Below are 15556 nucleotides of genomic sequence, written 5' to 3' on the forward strand. Positions count from 1 at the left end.
CACTACAAAATAGAATTTTTAAAAAAGAGGGCATACTAATGAGAGAAAGCTGGGTATGGAGGCATACGGCTTTAAACCCAGCATCTGAGAGATGGAAGTAGGTAGATCTTGGAGTTCGAGGCCAGCCTGGTGGTCTACATAGTTCCAGGTAACCCTGAGCACCCCAAGTCCAGACAGACAAAGACTGACTCATTTTGCTGAAGCTTGCCAGGCCTCAGCTTTAAACACGGTTTCTTCAGAAGCCATGCTCAGGAGAGCTTTTCCCTGGGAAACAGAGGCCCAGAAAGGTCTGATCCATCCTCAGGGACACAGTTATGCAGTATTGCTCCCACTGGAGACTGCACGTCCCCCTCTGCCCCCTGTCCCCCCCCCATGAGTAGGGAGGCTCTGAAGACCCAGCAGGGAGGGAACTTAGCAGAATGGCCTGAGGAAGGACTGACTTCAAGAAGGTGCGAATATGGAACCGCAGGTCTCCAGGAGTCAGAAGCTTCCCTGGAGGTCAGGCAGGGCCCTCACAGAAAGTGGCAAGTCCAGATGGGAGAGGATTACCAGTGATGCTAGGCCTGCTGATGCCCCAGGGATACCAGCTACCATGCTGCCGTAAATCCAGGACTAAGAGCTGTGTCCCCCAAGCTCAATACAGAGCTCAATTGGGCTGGGCAGTGATGGTGCAGCTGGGTGGTGGTGGCGCACGCCTTTAATCCCAGCACTCAGGAGGCAAAGGCAGGCGGATCTCTGTGAGTTGAGTCCAGCCTACTATACAGAGCAAGTTCCAGAACAGCCAAGACTGTTGTCTCGGGGGACAAAAAGACCTCAATTGGATATGCTGGTATTGAGTGGGGCTTCTGAGAGCTGATGAGGTTATAAGGCAGTCCCTCCAGACCAAGTGTCCCATGGGAGAGACCACTGGCCCATGTTGGTAGTGCAAGGTGAACAATTCTGGGCCGGAGAGATAGCTCTAGTTAAAAACACCAGCCGTTCTTACAGAGGACCAGAATTAGGTTCCCAGCACCCACGTGGCTGCTCACAACTGTCTAACTCTAGTTCCAGGGAGTCAGATGCCTTTTTATAGCCTTAATGGGCAACAGTCACGCACAATGTGCATATATACGCACAACACCCACACACATAAAAATGAGTGGGGGAGGGGCTGTCTATAAGCCAGCAGGGACTGCCTCACCTCCTGGCTGAGCTTCACGGCTCATGGCCTTGAACTTTGGCCTCCAGACACTGAATGAATTTCTGCTATGTGTTGTCCCCCAAGTCTGGGGAGCTCTGCTACAGCAGTTTGTCTCTTGAAGGGCCGACTAAGCCCCCAGTACAGGCCATACAGATGCTGCCCCACCCCTGAGCTCATGGTGGGTACTAGGTTGTCCAGAACTGCCTTCAGGAGCCCATGGTCCAGTGGAGGCTCTGGGGACCCTGTAGGGATGGGGACTGGCCAAGCTGGCATGAGAACAAAGGACTGACTGAGGGTCTCGCTACATAGCCCAGGCTAGCCCGGAACTCTTGAAAATCCTTCTGCCTCAGCATCCCTCATACTGGGATTACAGGCATGAGCCACACCAAACCTGTTTCCTAAGTCACTTCGAGAACAGCCTTGCATCTGTTTCCATAATATCAGAGCAACGGGGAATCAGCCGGTGAGAAGGACCTGGGGCCTGCTTCCAAAGCAATGGCGGTAAGGAGCCCCAAGGACCAGAGGAGTACCTGTGTGCAGACCAAGGACTGTCCTCTTCCACACAGAAGTGGCCTCCACTTAAAGGAGGGAGACTTGGGAAGGTAGGCAGCACACGCCTCTGTAAGAGGTTATGTAACTGGAGGGAGCTTACACAGCTAAGCGTCAGAGGCTTCAGTGGGAGCTGTGGTAGGGCTTTGCAGATGCTGTCCCCTGATGCCGCTTGCTGCAGCCACGGTCAACCCCACGGTGTTCCTCAACATCTTGGCAGATGTCAGGCCCTTGGGCCCCGCCTCAGAGCTGTCTACAAACAAAGTTCTAATGACAGAAAACTTCGGTGCTCTGAGCACTGGAGAGAAAGGACTTGGACAAAAGGACTCTTCCTTCAACAGAGCCATTCCAGGATTCACGTGCTGCGGTGGTGACTTCACATGCCATAATGGCACTGGCGGCAGGTCCAACTACAGGGAGAAATTTAGGCACCTTACCCATGGCAGACGCTGGACCACACACAAATGGTTCCCAGGTTTTTTTTTTAGCTGCACCAGGACTGAGTGGCTGGATGCGAACGTGTGGTCTTTGGGGAGGTGAGAGATGGCATGATCATCGTGGAAGCTGTGGAGTGTTTTGGTCCAGGAATGGCAAGACCAGCAAGATCACCATTGCCAACTGTGGACAACTCTAATTCTCTTGACTTGTGGGCATCTTACTCACCAGACCACCCCTTCTGTAGCTCAGGCGGGCACCCCCACCCCATCTGTTTGCAGTACCCTGTAATCTCTGCTCTCACGGAAGTTCTTCATTCTGTATTCTCCTCATTCCCCCCAAGTCTAGCTGGAATGCAACGTTAAGTTTATTATTACGAATAAAAACTAAATAAGAAAAAGGGGGGCTGTGATAGGGAGAGAAGCTACCTAGACTTTCCAGAACCGCCCAGATTTTCTCCAGTCAAGAGGGCACAGCCCTGGGAAGGCAAAGCTGTAACTACCGCAGCCGCTGACCCTCTGGCTAGCCCCGCCCACTGCTGGGCGGTTCCTTCACTTCCTGCTTCCTCCATTGGTACTGTCCTCCGCACTGGGGGAACATAGACTTTCTGACTCTGGCAGGAGGGCTGGCATGTTGATTAGATGAGCAGGTCCCTGGAAACCATAGAAAGGTGTCACCCTTTTCTGCTGACCCCCGAAGCTTGTCATAGGACTGTCTGGGTATTAGCTGGCCCCAGGAGGGAGGTCGGGGAGAGAAGTCCAACTCCCATCGATATCCACTGTGCAAGGCATGCATATGTGTCCAGGACAGAGTGTGTGAAAGTCAGAAGGCCCAGGAAGCAGGGAGGAGATACCTGGCCCAGCCTCTTGGGCTGAGTAACCCAGCTTCCCAGCCTTGGGTCAAAGTAGCATGGCTACAGAACATTTGCTGATTTCACAGAAACCCTGCTTTGTAGCTGGTACAGTGGTTGTGATTCCAGCACTCAGGAGGTAAAGACAGGATTAGGAGTTAGAGGCCAGCCTGGGCTACATGAGATCTAGTCTCAAAAACACTGAAATAAGGCTCTTATACAAGCAAAGGTGTTTTCCTGGGGCTGGAGGCTTGGCTCGCTTGCTCACCAGGCAGGAAGCCCTGCGTACAATCCCCAGCACCTCGGAAACTGGTTTTGGTGGTACACGACTGTAATCCCAGTCAGTACTCAGGAAGTAGAGGTGGGATGATCAGAAGTTTGAGGCTTGGCTACATAGTGAGTTCAAAGCCAACTTGAGCAACATGAAACTCTCTTAAAAACAAAACCTGGGGCTGTAGCTGGCTCAGCAATTAAGACACTGGCTGTTCTTCCAGAGAACCCAAATTCTGTTCTTAGCACCCACCCGGCAGCTCACAACCATCTGTACCTCTGGTTCCAGGGGACCTGGCACCTTCTGCCCTCCTCAGGCACCAGAAATGAATGTAGTACACAGATACGTATGCAGGCAAAACCAGTTGTACACATAAAATAAAAACAAATCTTTGGGGGCTGGAGAGATGGCTCAGAGATTAAGAGCACCAACTGCTCTTCCAGAGGTCCTGAGTTCAATTCCCAGCAACCACATGGTGGCTCACAACCATCTATAATGAGATCTGGCGCCCTTTTCTGTGTACATAATAAATAAATAAATTAAAAAAAAAATCTTTGAACAAACAAGCAAATGCAAACTACTTAAGGAAGCTGGCTTTGAGCACTCGCACGGCATGCCTGCCTGGGATGAGAGGCTTTCAAGGCTGTTGAACTGTACAGATAGAGACACTGAGCTCCAAGGATCTCATGGCAAGTGTGGGTGTTCTCATCGCCCTGCGAGGAGTTGTGGACCCTCTGTGCCATGTTTCCAGGCCTCCATACAGCCCCTCTCCTTCTCTGATCTCAAGGCCTGCCACAGAGGAAGCAAAGGGACCAGGTGATTTCATAGGAGACTCAGAGAGGTACAGCCTCTAGGTGAGGGTCACACAGCTGAACTCATGCAGATGGGTTCTGTTGGGAGCAGGCCCTGACACCCAGGAAACTGGACATGAATGCCTCTCTGTGTCTTTCTTCCCCCCACTGCCAGGCAGGGGAGCTCCACATCAGAAGGTGAGCGTTGGGTTAGGGTTCTCCCAGGCTGATGGAGCTGGAAAGAGACCTCAGCAGGAGAGGTGCCTGGTCCCCTAGGTCCCAGCACCAGGAACCTGGGCCTGTCTGGGCTCCAGGGAGGGCTGAGATCTATGGCTGATAGTCTGGGCTACCACACTTGGCTTGAGCCTTAGGCTTAAAGCATTGTTTGATGTGTGTGTGTTTGTGTGTGTGTGTGTGTGTGTGTGTGTGTGTGTGTGTGTATTGTTTGGTTTTTTGTATTTGTGTTTGTTTTGCTTTCCTTTTTTGAGACAGAATTTCTCTATGTAATTCTGTTTGTTCTGGAGCTCCAGGCTGGCCTCAGACTCCTAGAGATCCTCCTGCCTCTGCCTCTTGAGTACTGGAATTTAAGGTATACACCACCATACCCATCCCTTATGGGTGTGTTTTTTAATTTTTATTTTATGTGTATGTGTGTATGTGCATCAGGTGTGTGCTGTGCTCACAGAGGCCAGAAGAGGGCATCAGGTCCCCTGGAACCAGAGTCACAGGGGCTTGTGAGCCACCTGATGTGGGTTCTGGGGCCACAAATTTCACTCAGCAGGCTGCTTTTCCCTGAGCACATACATGAGTGGGTGCCTGTGGCAGGTCTGTGGAGTAGCCAGTCACCACCAGCCAACCTCCAGAGCCCTGTGATGCCAGCCTCCAGCCCTGAAGACAAGGTCAGACAGGGACAGACTCCAAGTGCTAGGGACCAAAGACCTCTGTGTCCAGTACAACACTTCCCAACACATGCTCCTACAGTTAATTCCAGGACCTTTGGAAACTGCCCCCCCACACACACCTGCTTAGGGCCCTCTGGTGAAGGAACCCACAGCTGCCCACTGGAGTAAGAGTTAGGTAGCTAAAACTTGGGTGGCTATGGTGCCATCATTTTGCTCCTCACACTATCAGTACAGAGAGGGTGGGCCACTCACACAAGGTCACATGGCTAGGAAGTCACTGATGGAGGATCCAAGCAGGCAGTCTGGCTGAGGCCACACCCCTAACAAATCACACAAGTGTGCATGCACTGGTGTGCACATGTGTACACACAGCCCCTCCACCACCTCCTCGGTCAGGCCTGGGGCCTGGGTGGAAAGCCCTGGCTAAGCACCGAGGCAGGTGTGGGCTGGAGACTCCAGTCCCTTCCGAGGCCCAGCTGCAGATGTCTGGGAAGGGCCAGCAAGAGGTGGTGCAGACACTACAATGAGGGTGGAGACAGACAGTGGGGCTCCCCCCCCCGCTATCCTTCTCCCAGCCCAGTGCCCCATCTCCTACCCACAGCACCCCCCCCCACCCCTCTCCAGCCTCCTCTCCCTCCTCGCCAGCATTTCTGCCTCCTTTCTTCCCTTGCCTGTCCCCTCTCCCTGCCCCTCCCCCACCACAGACAGGGTGTTTTGTCTACCCCACCACCAGCTGTCCACGCTCTGGAGCAGCGGCACAGTCCTGTCCCCAGAACTGAGGAGGGGGGCTGCCTGCTCCTCTCAGGAGCGTTAGCCCCAGGCTGAGCCCACAGCCCAAGCAGGAGCCAGGGCTGCCAGCCGTCCATGCTGGGGGAAGAGAACGCCTCCTTCATGCAGGGATCTCCAGAGTTCGTGGAGTGGAGACCCTAATAATATTTCCAGTGGCTCCTGAGGTTTAATTTAACTTGCAAATGCCCCCTTTGATCTCCTTCCTTTGGTCGTTGGGTGCTGGGTGGAGCACGGTTGGGAAGGGCCTGGACACAGGCCGGCCCTCAGCAGCTGCTCCCAGCCAGGCAGTTTCTTCAGTGTGGTGAAGCTCAGGCTGGATTCCTGATGCTCAGGATGGACCCCCCTGCTTGCTTGCTACCACCCTACTGTCTGCCACCAGCATCCACTAGGCACTTCTCCAAGCCCCGTGGTGGGTCCTCTGCCCTCCCCTTCCATTCCCTTCCTTCTACTCAGCTTCTGCCCACCCCCCGCCACCAGTTTCTCCCCCCTCCTTTTTTTTTTGAGACAGGGTTTCTCTGTGTAGCCCTGACTGTCCTGGAACTCACTCTGAAGCCCAGGCTGGCCTCGAACTCAGAGACCTGCCTGCCTCTGCCTCCCGTGTGCTGGGATTAAAGGTGTGCGCCACCACTGCCCAGCGGTCTCTGGTTTCTTTAGGCTATGCTCTTAAGCCAAATTCATCTGTGCCCCAGGGCCTTTGCACACGCCCCCCTCTAACCTGTACTTGATAGCCTCGTTGAATTGGACTGAGCTTGGGATCCGAGATGCCTCTTTCAGGCGAGCTTTCCCACACTCAGAACAGGGCTTCTCTCACACTCTTGCAGTCCGAGGAACAGTTCTCAATGGACACCCCCACCCACAACAGAGCCTGCCTTCCTGTGGGCAGAGGCTGGACCCTATCCGTGGGCATCTCATCTCCTGGGTCTTGGGGGAGGGGCGGGGTCCCGAGCCCTGAGCAGCTCGCTGTCTGAGGATTCTGCCAGGCTCCTCTGGGCTGGCAGGGCTCACATTCATTTCACGCTATGTGACTTCCGTGATTATCTGATTTTTCCAGGAAGGAATTTTAAATCTCCAGGCTGAGGAGGTGTCCCATCCCACCAACCCAGATGCACCTGGTGCCCTGGGGGAGGCTTGGGAAAACTGCCCCCCCCCCCAGTAAGTGAGCCTGGTACAGATGAACCTCAAGGGCTCTGTAACTACAGCCTCACAGAGAGTGGGGACACCACGGCCTCGGGCCAATAACATGGACTGTGTGTGTGTGTGTGTGTGTGTGTGTGTGTGTGTGTGAGAGAGAGAGAGAGAGAGGCATGCACAGGGGGAGATGCTCAGGACCCAGACAAACCAGCTTAAATTGTGACTTCCTTCCGGTGAACCCTACCCTCCATCACAGTACCCCGCCTCTCCTTTTAAAGGGTAGGTTCGCCTATGTAGCCTTGGGTAGCCCAGAACTCACTGTGTAAAACGGGCTGGCCTCAAAGTCTCTGCCTCCCTACAATCCCCAGCCCCACCCGGCTTCATCCTGGTCACTTCTGTGCACCTCAGTCGCCCCCCTGTGTGGGGCAAAATGGCCACACCTTCAGCCTCTCTCTCACCTCCAGCCTTCCATCGTGTGAGCGGGTTCCCTGCCTGGGACAGGGCATTGGATCTGCCAGGGGTCCGGCCCTGCCCGTCTCTGCCAGAGGCAGTGGTGACATCCCTAGGGTCTCAGGCCAGAACTGCCATCCTGCTCAGCACCCAAGCTTGTTTTCACCAGGTCGCGTGACGTGGTGCCTCAGTTTCCCCGTGTAAAATGGAGGAACTTTGTGCACCGGAGGGGGTTGGTCTGTACTGCCGTTCCAGTGTCTGCTCAGGCAATTCCCAGCCTGTCTCACCCACAATTCTCCTGCAAGTGCCGGTGTGGGTGCAAAGGTCAGAGCCTACTGCCTATCTACTGTGTGACTTGGGGCAAGTCACCTGCCCTCTCTGAACTTGTAAGGCTCACCTGAGAAAGGCTATGAGGTTACATGGGCCCTGCACGGGGCTTGGGGCCGTGTGTGGGCAGCTACAGTGGTTTCTAGGGCAGGTAGAGCAAACCTCCCCAAAGGCGCCTGGGGAATAGGGCGGCGGGCAGCTGGGGACGCCGAGGCCCAGAGACAGGCAGTGGCATGCGCGAGGTCACACAGCGCAGCCCCGCGTCCTCCCTCCCCTGGCCTGCAGGGACTCGCAGGAGCCCAGATCGGCCTCCGGGGGGTCGGCTCCCAGCCGGGATGAAAGGGAGCCGGGCGAAGCACCTCCTCTAGGCCCGCCCGCCCCTTCCGCAACCGGATCCCGCGGCGGCCGCTTTGATGTCCCGGCCCTCGCTGGGGAGGGCGGCCCCGGGGACTGCCAGGGCCGACTTGAAAGGGTGAGCCGCGCGGCCCGGGCTTCCCAGGACCGCGGGCTTGGGAGGGGCGGGGAGCAGGACGAGGGTGGGAGAGAGGGATCGCCCCCCACTGCAGTCCTCCCGGGAGTCCAAGGGCGCCCCAGGACCCTGAAACCAGTGGCCGCGACACTCAAGGCCTTGCATGGACGCTCTGCTTCAGACATCTCTGAGCACTCCAGGCAGGGAGACTACTTGGCATGCAAGCCCATCAGGGGCCTTAGCATATGCTGTTCCCTCAGCCGAAACTCCCTTCCTGTCATTCTCTCGGGGGCTGAAGACTGAGCTCTCCTGACATGCAACCTCTATTTGTGAGCCTGGCTGAATCTCTCTCTCTCTCTCTCTCTCTCTCTCTCCCTCCCCCCACCCCACATCCCTTTCCCTTTATTTGTGGGCCTTGCTGAATCTCTCCCTGTCACACACATATCACACACACACACACACATACACACCACAACACACATATACAACACATACCTCTATTTGTGGGCCTTGCTGAATCTCTGTCTGTCTGTCTGTTTCACACACACACACACACACACACACACACACACACACAGCCTGTCCAGGCTGGACTAAAAGGTCCTCAGGCAGCAGGGCAGCGATGGTGCACGCCTTTAATCCCAGCACTTGGGAGGCAGAGGCAGGCGGATCTCTGTGAGTTCGAGGCCAGCCTGGTCTACAGAGTGAGTTCCAGGACAGGCACCAAAGCTACACAGAGAAACCCTGTCTCTAAAACAAACAAACAAACAAACAAAAAAGGTGTGACCAAACACTTTTTGGAAACTGGGAAATGTAGTCTCTAAACTGCACAGCAAGCCACCCAGCAAAAATTGGGGATTGCTAGTCTTTTGTTTTTGTTTTTGTTTTTTTTTCAAGACAGGGTTTCTCTGTGGTGTTTTGGTGCCTGTTCTGGATCTCACTCTGTAGACCAGGCTGGCCTCAAACTCACAGAGATCCACCTGGCTCTGCCTCCTGAGTGCTGGGACTAAAGGCATGCGCCACCAACACCCAGCTTGGATTTCTATTCTTATGGAAGAGAACAGAGACGCAGAGACCCAGAGGCCTCAGCTTGTGTACCTGACCTTGTCTGGTCCCAAGAAATCCAGGGCTGTCAGCCGGCATGTCTGGAACCCTATGCCAGACACTTTTCCTGGGTGGCTGTGCAAAGGGTCTTCCCAGGGATAGTTTTCCTACATAATCTGGGTTTGGTGCCATGGGGACCCTGGGAAGATCTGACTTCCAGCCATGGAGTCAGCCTTCAGGGAGAGAACCTAGGCCCCCATGGCTACACTGTCCCCCCACATGTCCTACCCGGACACCCCCCATCCCCACCCAGTCCTGTCGCCTGCCAGCAGGCCTCCAAAGCCTTCTGCTGTGTTCTGGAAGCCTGAGTCCTGCTTCTTACTCACGTCTCCAAGGCCTCTAGGACCTTTCTCTGCACTAGCCATCATAACCGGTCCTTTGCTGTGACCGGACCATCCGGTGATACTCAGAGCCCAGGCTTGTTTGTGTGCCTGTCCCAGGAGTAGCGTCACCCAGGTCCTGGGGGCGGTCAGGATGTCTTAAAATCTCCCATTGTCAGCTCGGTGAGGCTGTACCTGTGGTCCCCAGCACTGGCAAGGTGGACTCGGGATGGTCAATATGTGGCCAGCCTGGGCTACATGTGGAGAGTCTATCTCAAAACAAGCGAACAAGAATGAAACATACCAGCTGTTTGTGACATGGTAGTCAAGGCTCCCACAAAAGGGGCCCTCGGAAGGCAGGACGCAGGAGGTGTTGAGAAGTTGGTACCAACGTGGATGCAGCCCAAGGCCACCTTTGGTTTTGCTGGGATGACGCCACAGATGCTGCTGGCCACTGGACTCAAGGGTGTGCTGGCCACCGCAGGAACTGGAAACTGATTAGAGGCCAAATGGGGATGCATAGGGGATGTTCTTCACGTCCAAGGTCGGGAACACACTGTGCACGCCCCAGGTTAAGAGGCGTGGCTCAGGGCTGAGCTGGGAAGAAGGCTCAGCAGTTAGAAGCATTTACGGCTTTTCTAGAGGACACTCAAGTTCTGAGCACTCCCGACCCCTGGAACTCCAGCTCCAGGAGATCCAGCGCCCTCTTCTGGCCTCCCAGGGTACTGCAAGCCACACTACCCCACCCCCTCCACTCTCCCTTATACACATGCACAGAATTAAAAATAAAAATAGACTGGGCATGGTAGTGTATGCCTTCAGTCCCAGCACTCAGGAGGCAGAGGCCAGTCTGGTCCACATAACAAATTCCAGCCCAGTGGTAGTGGCCCACGCCTTTAATCCCAGCACTCTGGAGGCAGAAGCAGGCAGATCTCTGAGTTTGAGGCCAGCCTGGTCTACCGAGGGAGTTCCAGGAAAGTCAGGGCAACACAGAGAAACCCTGTTTTGAAAAAGAAAAAAAGAAAAAAGAAACAAATTCCAGACCATCCAACGCTACATAGTAAGACCCTGTCTCAAAAAATAAAAAAAGAAAGAAAGAAAGAAAGAAAGAAAGAAAGAAAAATTAAATTACAAAAAGATACTTGCTGTCCTCCAAGCTCACTATCTGAGAGGGGAGGGCGGCTAGGGGAGGGGCTAGAGGCAGAGCCAGGGGCTAAGGGGCGGAGTCCTGGGCAGAAGGCAAAGCTAGGGGATCAGGCCCAGAGGCCTGCAGGACTGGACAGAGTTAGGGTCAAGGAGAAACCCTCTGGAGAGCAGTGGAGAAGGCCCTCTGAGGTCTTGCCCTGACCACCTCATGTGTGTGTTACAGGCACACTTGTGCCTGTAACACACACACACACACACACACAAATAATTAAAATGTATTTTAGACAAAGATACAGAGATATGGAGGCTGGTTCTCTCTTCCTGTTGGATGTCCACTTTGCCATCTGCCCAAGGATGTGGTCCAGCCTTCCCTAACTTTATTACCTTCAGCCAATGTGGCTGGAGCTGTGGCCTTCTAACACACCTCTGCCTCTGCCTGCTCTGACTTCCTTTGCTCTGTGCTTAGATCTTGGAAAGCCATGGCCTCCTCCGGGTAGCCTTCCTTGACTTCCTTTCTCACTGCAGTGACTGCTCCTCCCCCCTTGAAGCACCATGATGCCTTACTCCTGAGCCCTCTGCTGCCCTACAAGCCATGACTAGCTATCACTCGGGGAAAGCCCCTGTCTCTCAGGTGTGCTTCTTGAGGGCACCCTGAGGGCGTGGAGCCTGCCCAAGAGCTGGGACTCAGAAGCCTTCGGTTGAGTGAATGCAGATGTCTGGGTGCAAGGAGGCTGATCTGTGGCGGGTGAGCAGTGCCCATGTGCAAAGATTTCTTCCCTCATTTAAAGATGGGAGACGGTGATTTGGCCACCACCATACCTTGAAGAAGGAAAATGGACCTGATAGAGCCAGTCCTCAGGGAGGTTTCAGGTCCTCTGTGATTGCCTGGCTGTGAAGAGTGACCTCAGGAGATGAGAGGGAGAGAGAGAGAGAGAGAGAGAGAGAGAGAGAGAGAGAGCAGGAGAGGGAGCCTGCAGCTAGGGCTACACTGGCTCCTTCCTCCATGACCTCTCTGTGACCCCACCTGCACAGCCTGGGCCTCTCCACAGAATAGGAGGAGGGGCTGAGACCTCCCAGTGTCACCAGGGAACCAGAGCCTGGACAGCCATTCTGTCCAATATCCCCATCCCCCAACTTCTGCCCGGGTCTCTCTCTCGGGCCAGGCAGAGGTCAGAGGAAAGGGGGGCCCTGCCTCCCGTTGCTGGCTAGTGTGGGTATGTGGAGCTCCTTCCTTGCTGTTTTGAGCCAGGCTCTCCACCTCTCTCCACTAAGCCTGTGCTGTGTAAAATGGCCTCCAAACACCACACTGCACTTCCTACAGCACCGTAGCTGCGAACGACCTTTGACCAGCCTTGATCCGAAAGGCTGGGATGTGGCTCACTGGTACAGTGCTTGGCTAGCATGCACAAAGCCCTGTGCTCCATCCCCAACATCTCAGGTGTGGTGACAAGCACCTGACAGGCTATGACAGGCCCTTGTTTTCCCTCAGTCTCTTAGCATTAAGTGGTCAGTGCAGGTTTTGGTGTGTAGGGGCACCAATTCTCCATTCTGGGCCTGTTTCCTTGTGGAGTCCACAAAGCAGGCATCTCTGCCATTCTGCCATTGTGTCCCTCAGTTCACAACATGCAGCTTCTGTCACGTCCTCTCAGACAGTCCCCTCTCCTGAGTACTGGACACCCCTATGACCTGAGGTCGGCCACAAGCTCTGCCTCCTCCTCCCTCTGCGCCACAGCCACTAGAGAGGGACTTTAAATACAACCCTGTGCGAGATAAAGACAAGGGACCTGGTTTCTGTTTGCTTTTTTGCAGTGCCAGAGGTGAACCCAGGGCCTTTGCACACTCAGGCGAGTGCTGCACCACCCAGCCCGAGACTAGCTTCAGACACAGTTGCTCTGGATATCACTCTGTGTAAATAAAATGCTGATTGGCCAGTAGCCAGGCAGGAAGTATAGGCAGGACAAGCAGAGAAGAGAATTCTGGGAAATGGAAGGTGGAGCGGGGAGACGCTGCCAGCCACCGCCATGACAAGATGTAATAAGGTAATGGTAATCCACGAGCTACATGGCAAAATATAGATTAACAGAAATGGGTTAATTTAAGATAGAAGAAGTAGATAACAAGAAACCTGCCACAGCCATACAGTTTGTAAACAATGTAAGTTTCTGTGTGTTTACTTGGTTGGGTCTGTGCATCTATGGGCCTGGTGGGTGAGAGAGATTTGACCTGACTGTGGGCCAGGCAGGAAAACTCTAACAATACACAGTCCTAAGTGTGGCTCAAGGCCTGACAACACGGTCCTTGGGAGCCTTCTCCATCTCTTCCTCAGCCATACCCGAACTCTCTGTCTGTCCTAAGCCCTTCACACATGACATCCCCTCAGACTGCAAGCCCCCATTCTTGAGCTGTCTGCTCTGAGGCCACTCCTTCCTAGCTTCTCACCACCTGCCTTAGTCTGACATCACTTCCAGTGTCCCTCATGGTCAGTCAGTCATGCCTACTGTGCCTCGTCCCACCCCCATGAGGTCTCAAGACCTGGCCTGCTTTGTTATGGCCTCCTCTGTTGCCAGTGTCCTCTCTCACCAGGGCAGAGGCTGCCCCTGAGGCTGCCCCAGTTAGCTTCCTTCTGCTGTGATAAACACCATGACCAAGAGCATCTTGGGAAAGAAAGGCTTTATTACAACTCTCAGGTCACATTCTGTCACTGAGGGAAGTCAGGGCAGGACTCAAGGTGGGGACTTAAGAAAGGCCATGGAGGGGGGCTGCTTCCTGCCTTCCCCTCACTGATTGCTCAGCCTGTTTCTTACAGCACCCAGGACCACCTGCCCAGGGCTGGCACCTCCCGCACTGTGCTGGGTCTCCACATCAATCACTAAGAAAATGCCCCACAAGCCAAGCTGGATGTCCCCTTCTCAAATGATGTTAGCCTATGCCAAGTGGACACAAAGCTAGCTAGGACACAGGGTCTCTGCAGAGTGCCCTGGGGTGTCAGGGGTCACACCAGAGTAAGCATGGGATGAAGGAATGGTGGGGAATCAGGCTCATGACCCCTCTCCCCATCACTAACTGCCCTCAGGAAAGGGCCTTTGTTGAGTCCATTACTTGAGACTCCTTCCTGTTCTCAGAGTTCGCTCCTCCAGGGAGAAGCCTGTCCTGAGGCTAGGGAGGAATCCAGTCTACACGTAACTGCTGTGCCTCCTTAGGTAGGCAGAGGCCCTACCTCTCTGGGCCCTGGATCCTCAGGTGTACTACAGAGACCATGCTGGTCCTGAAGCAGGGACAGGAGGGAGACAATCCCGTGGCTCATGGCAGCAGGGCTCGGCACAGGCAGGGAGCTGCCACCTTCACCATGCAGTGGTGTTGGGGGAAGGCACAGGGCATGGTCTCCCCAAGGGCACTCTGCCCTGGTGTGCAGCAGGCGTTAAGAGAATCTGTAGAGAGTACTTTGAGGGCCTGCCTGGAAGAGGTGAGGGGAGGGGAAGAGCGATTGTGTGCAGAGCCTGCAGGAGAGCCTTTAAAGGGAGGAGGGATGAGAATGAACTGGAAAACAGTGTGTCAGCCGTCAGCGGCAGAGCAGAGAGGCTTCCAACAAGGCTGAATGAAGAGCAGGGAGAAGCTTCAAGAAGCCAGGAGGAGACACCCTGGGTCCTGGGGCACAGTTGAGTCAAGGGTGTGCTCTCTGCTGTGGAGACCCCAGTTGGAGTCTGGGCTGGTGTACAATCTGAAGTCCAATCTAAATTCATCCTAGTCCTGGGGCCTGATGCCTGCATCAGATGGCCAGCCCTGTCTGCAAGTGGCAGCTCCCCATCCCACCCCCACCCCACTCCCCACCCCACCCCGGCGTCTCCCTAACAGTGGCCTTCCCCCTGTGGGTTTCTGCACCTTGCTTTCCTCGCCTCAGGAAAACCCCAGTTCTACTGGATCTGGGGCCTCTGAATGGCCACCTTTTAATGCAGCAGCTCTCTAAGGACCCCACAGCTCAGTCTATGCTGCTTTAACAAACACCATGGGTGGGGCGGCTTACAAACAGAGGACAGTCCCTACTCACAGGACAAAGGCACATGCTTCCGGGTTCATTTTATTCCGGGGCCACACTGTGAGAGGGGCAAGCAGGCTCCTCTAGGCCTCCTCCATAGGGCCGTTTCCTGGCATCAGAGCCTCCCACCTCCACAGTTCATTACTTGTGTTTGTTTGTTTTATGCCTCAGAGTGTTTTGCCTCAAAATGGGCAGTGGTGGTACACACCTGTGATCCTAGCACTCGGGAGGCAGAGGCAGGCGGATCTCTGTGAATCTGAGGCCAGCCTGGTCTACAGAAAAGTTCCAGGACAGCCAGAGCTGTTACACAGAGAAACCTTGTTTCAAAAAAACAAAACAAGAGAGCGTTTTGCCTCATGATGTATATGGATTGTGTACATGTGGTGTCCACGGAGGCCAGAAGAGAGCGTTGGATCCCTTGGAACTGGAGTTACAGGTTTTAGATTGTAAGCCTCCATGTTGGTGCTGAGAACTGAGCCTGGGTCTTCTGCAAGGGCAGCCAGCACCCTGAACTGCTGAGCCCACCTCCCCCACTTTTTTTAAAGTTTTGAATTCTGTGTATGTATGTAGGAGAAGGACATGTGTGTATGAGTACAGATACCAAGGGAGGCCATTGGATCTCCTGGGGCTAGAGCTAAGGGTGGTTGTGAGCCGGGAATATGGGTGATAAGAACCAAACTCTGGTCTCCTGGAAGAACAGCAGCAACCATCTTTCCAGCCAGGTACTTCTTAATGCCATTTAACAGGGAGGCAGTCGGAGGGCGCCGTTCAGACCACACACCTGATCTCTAAACACAGCCACATTTTTG

This window comes from Onychomys torridus, chromosome 4, assembly GCF_903995425.1.
Source record: "Onychomys torridus chromosome 4, mOncTor1.1, whole genome shotgun sequence".
NCBI classification, from domain to species: Eukaryota; Metazoa; Chordata; class Mammalia; order Rodentia; family Cricetidae; genus Onychomys; species Onychomys torridus.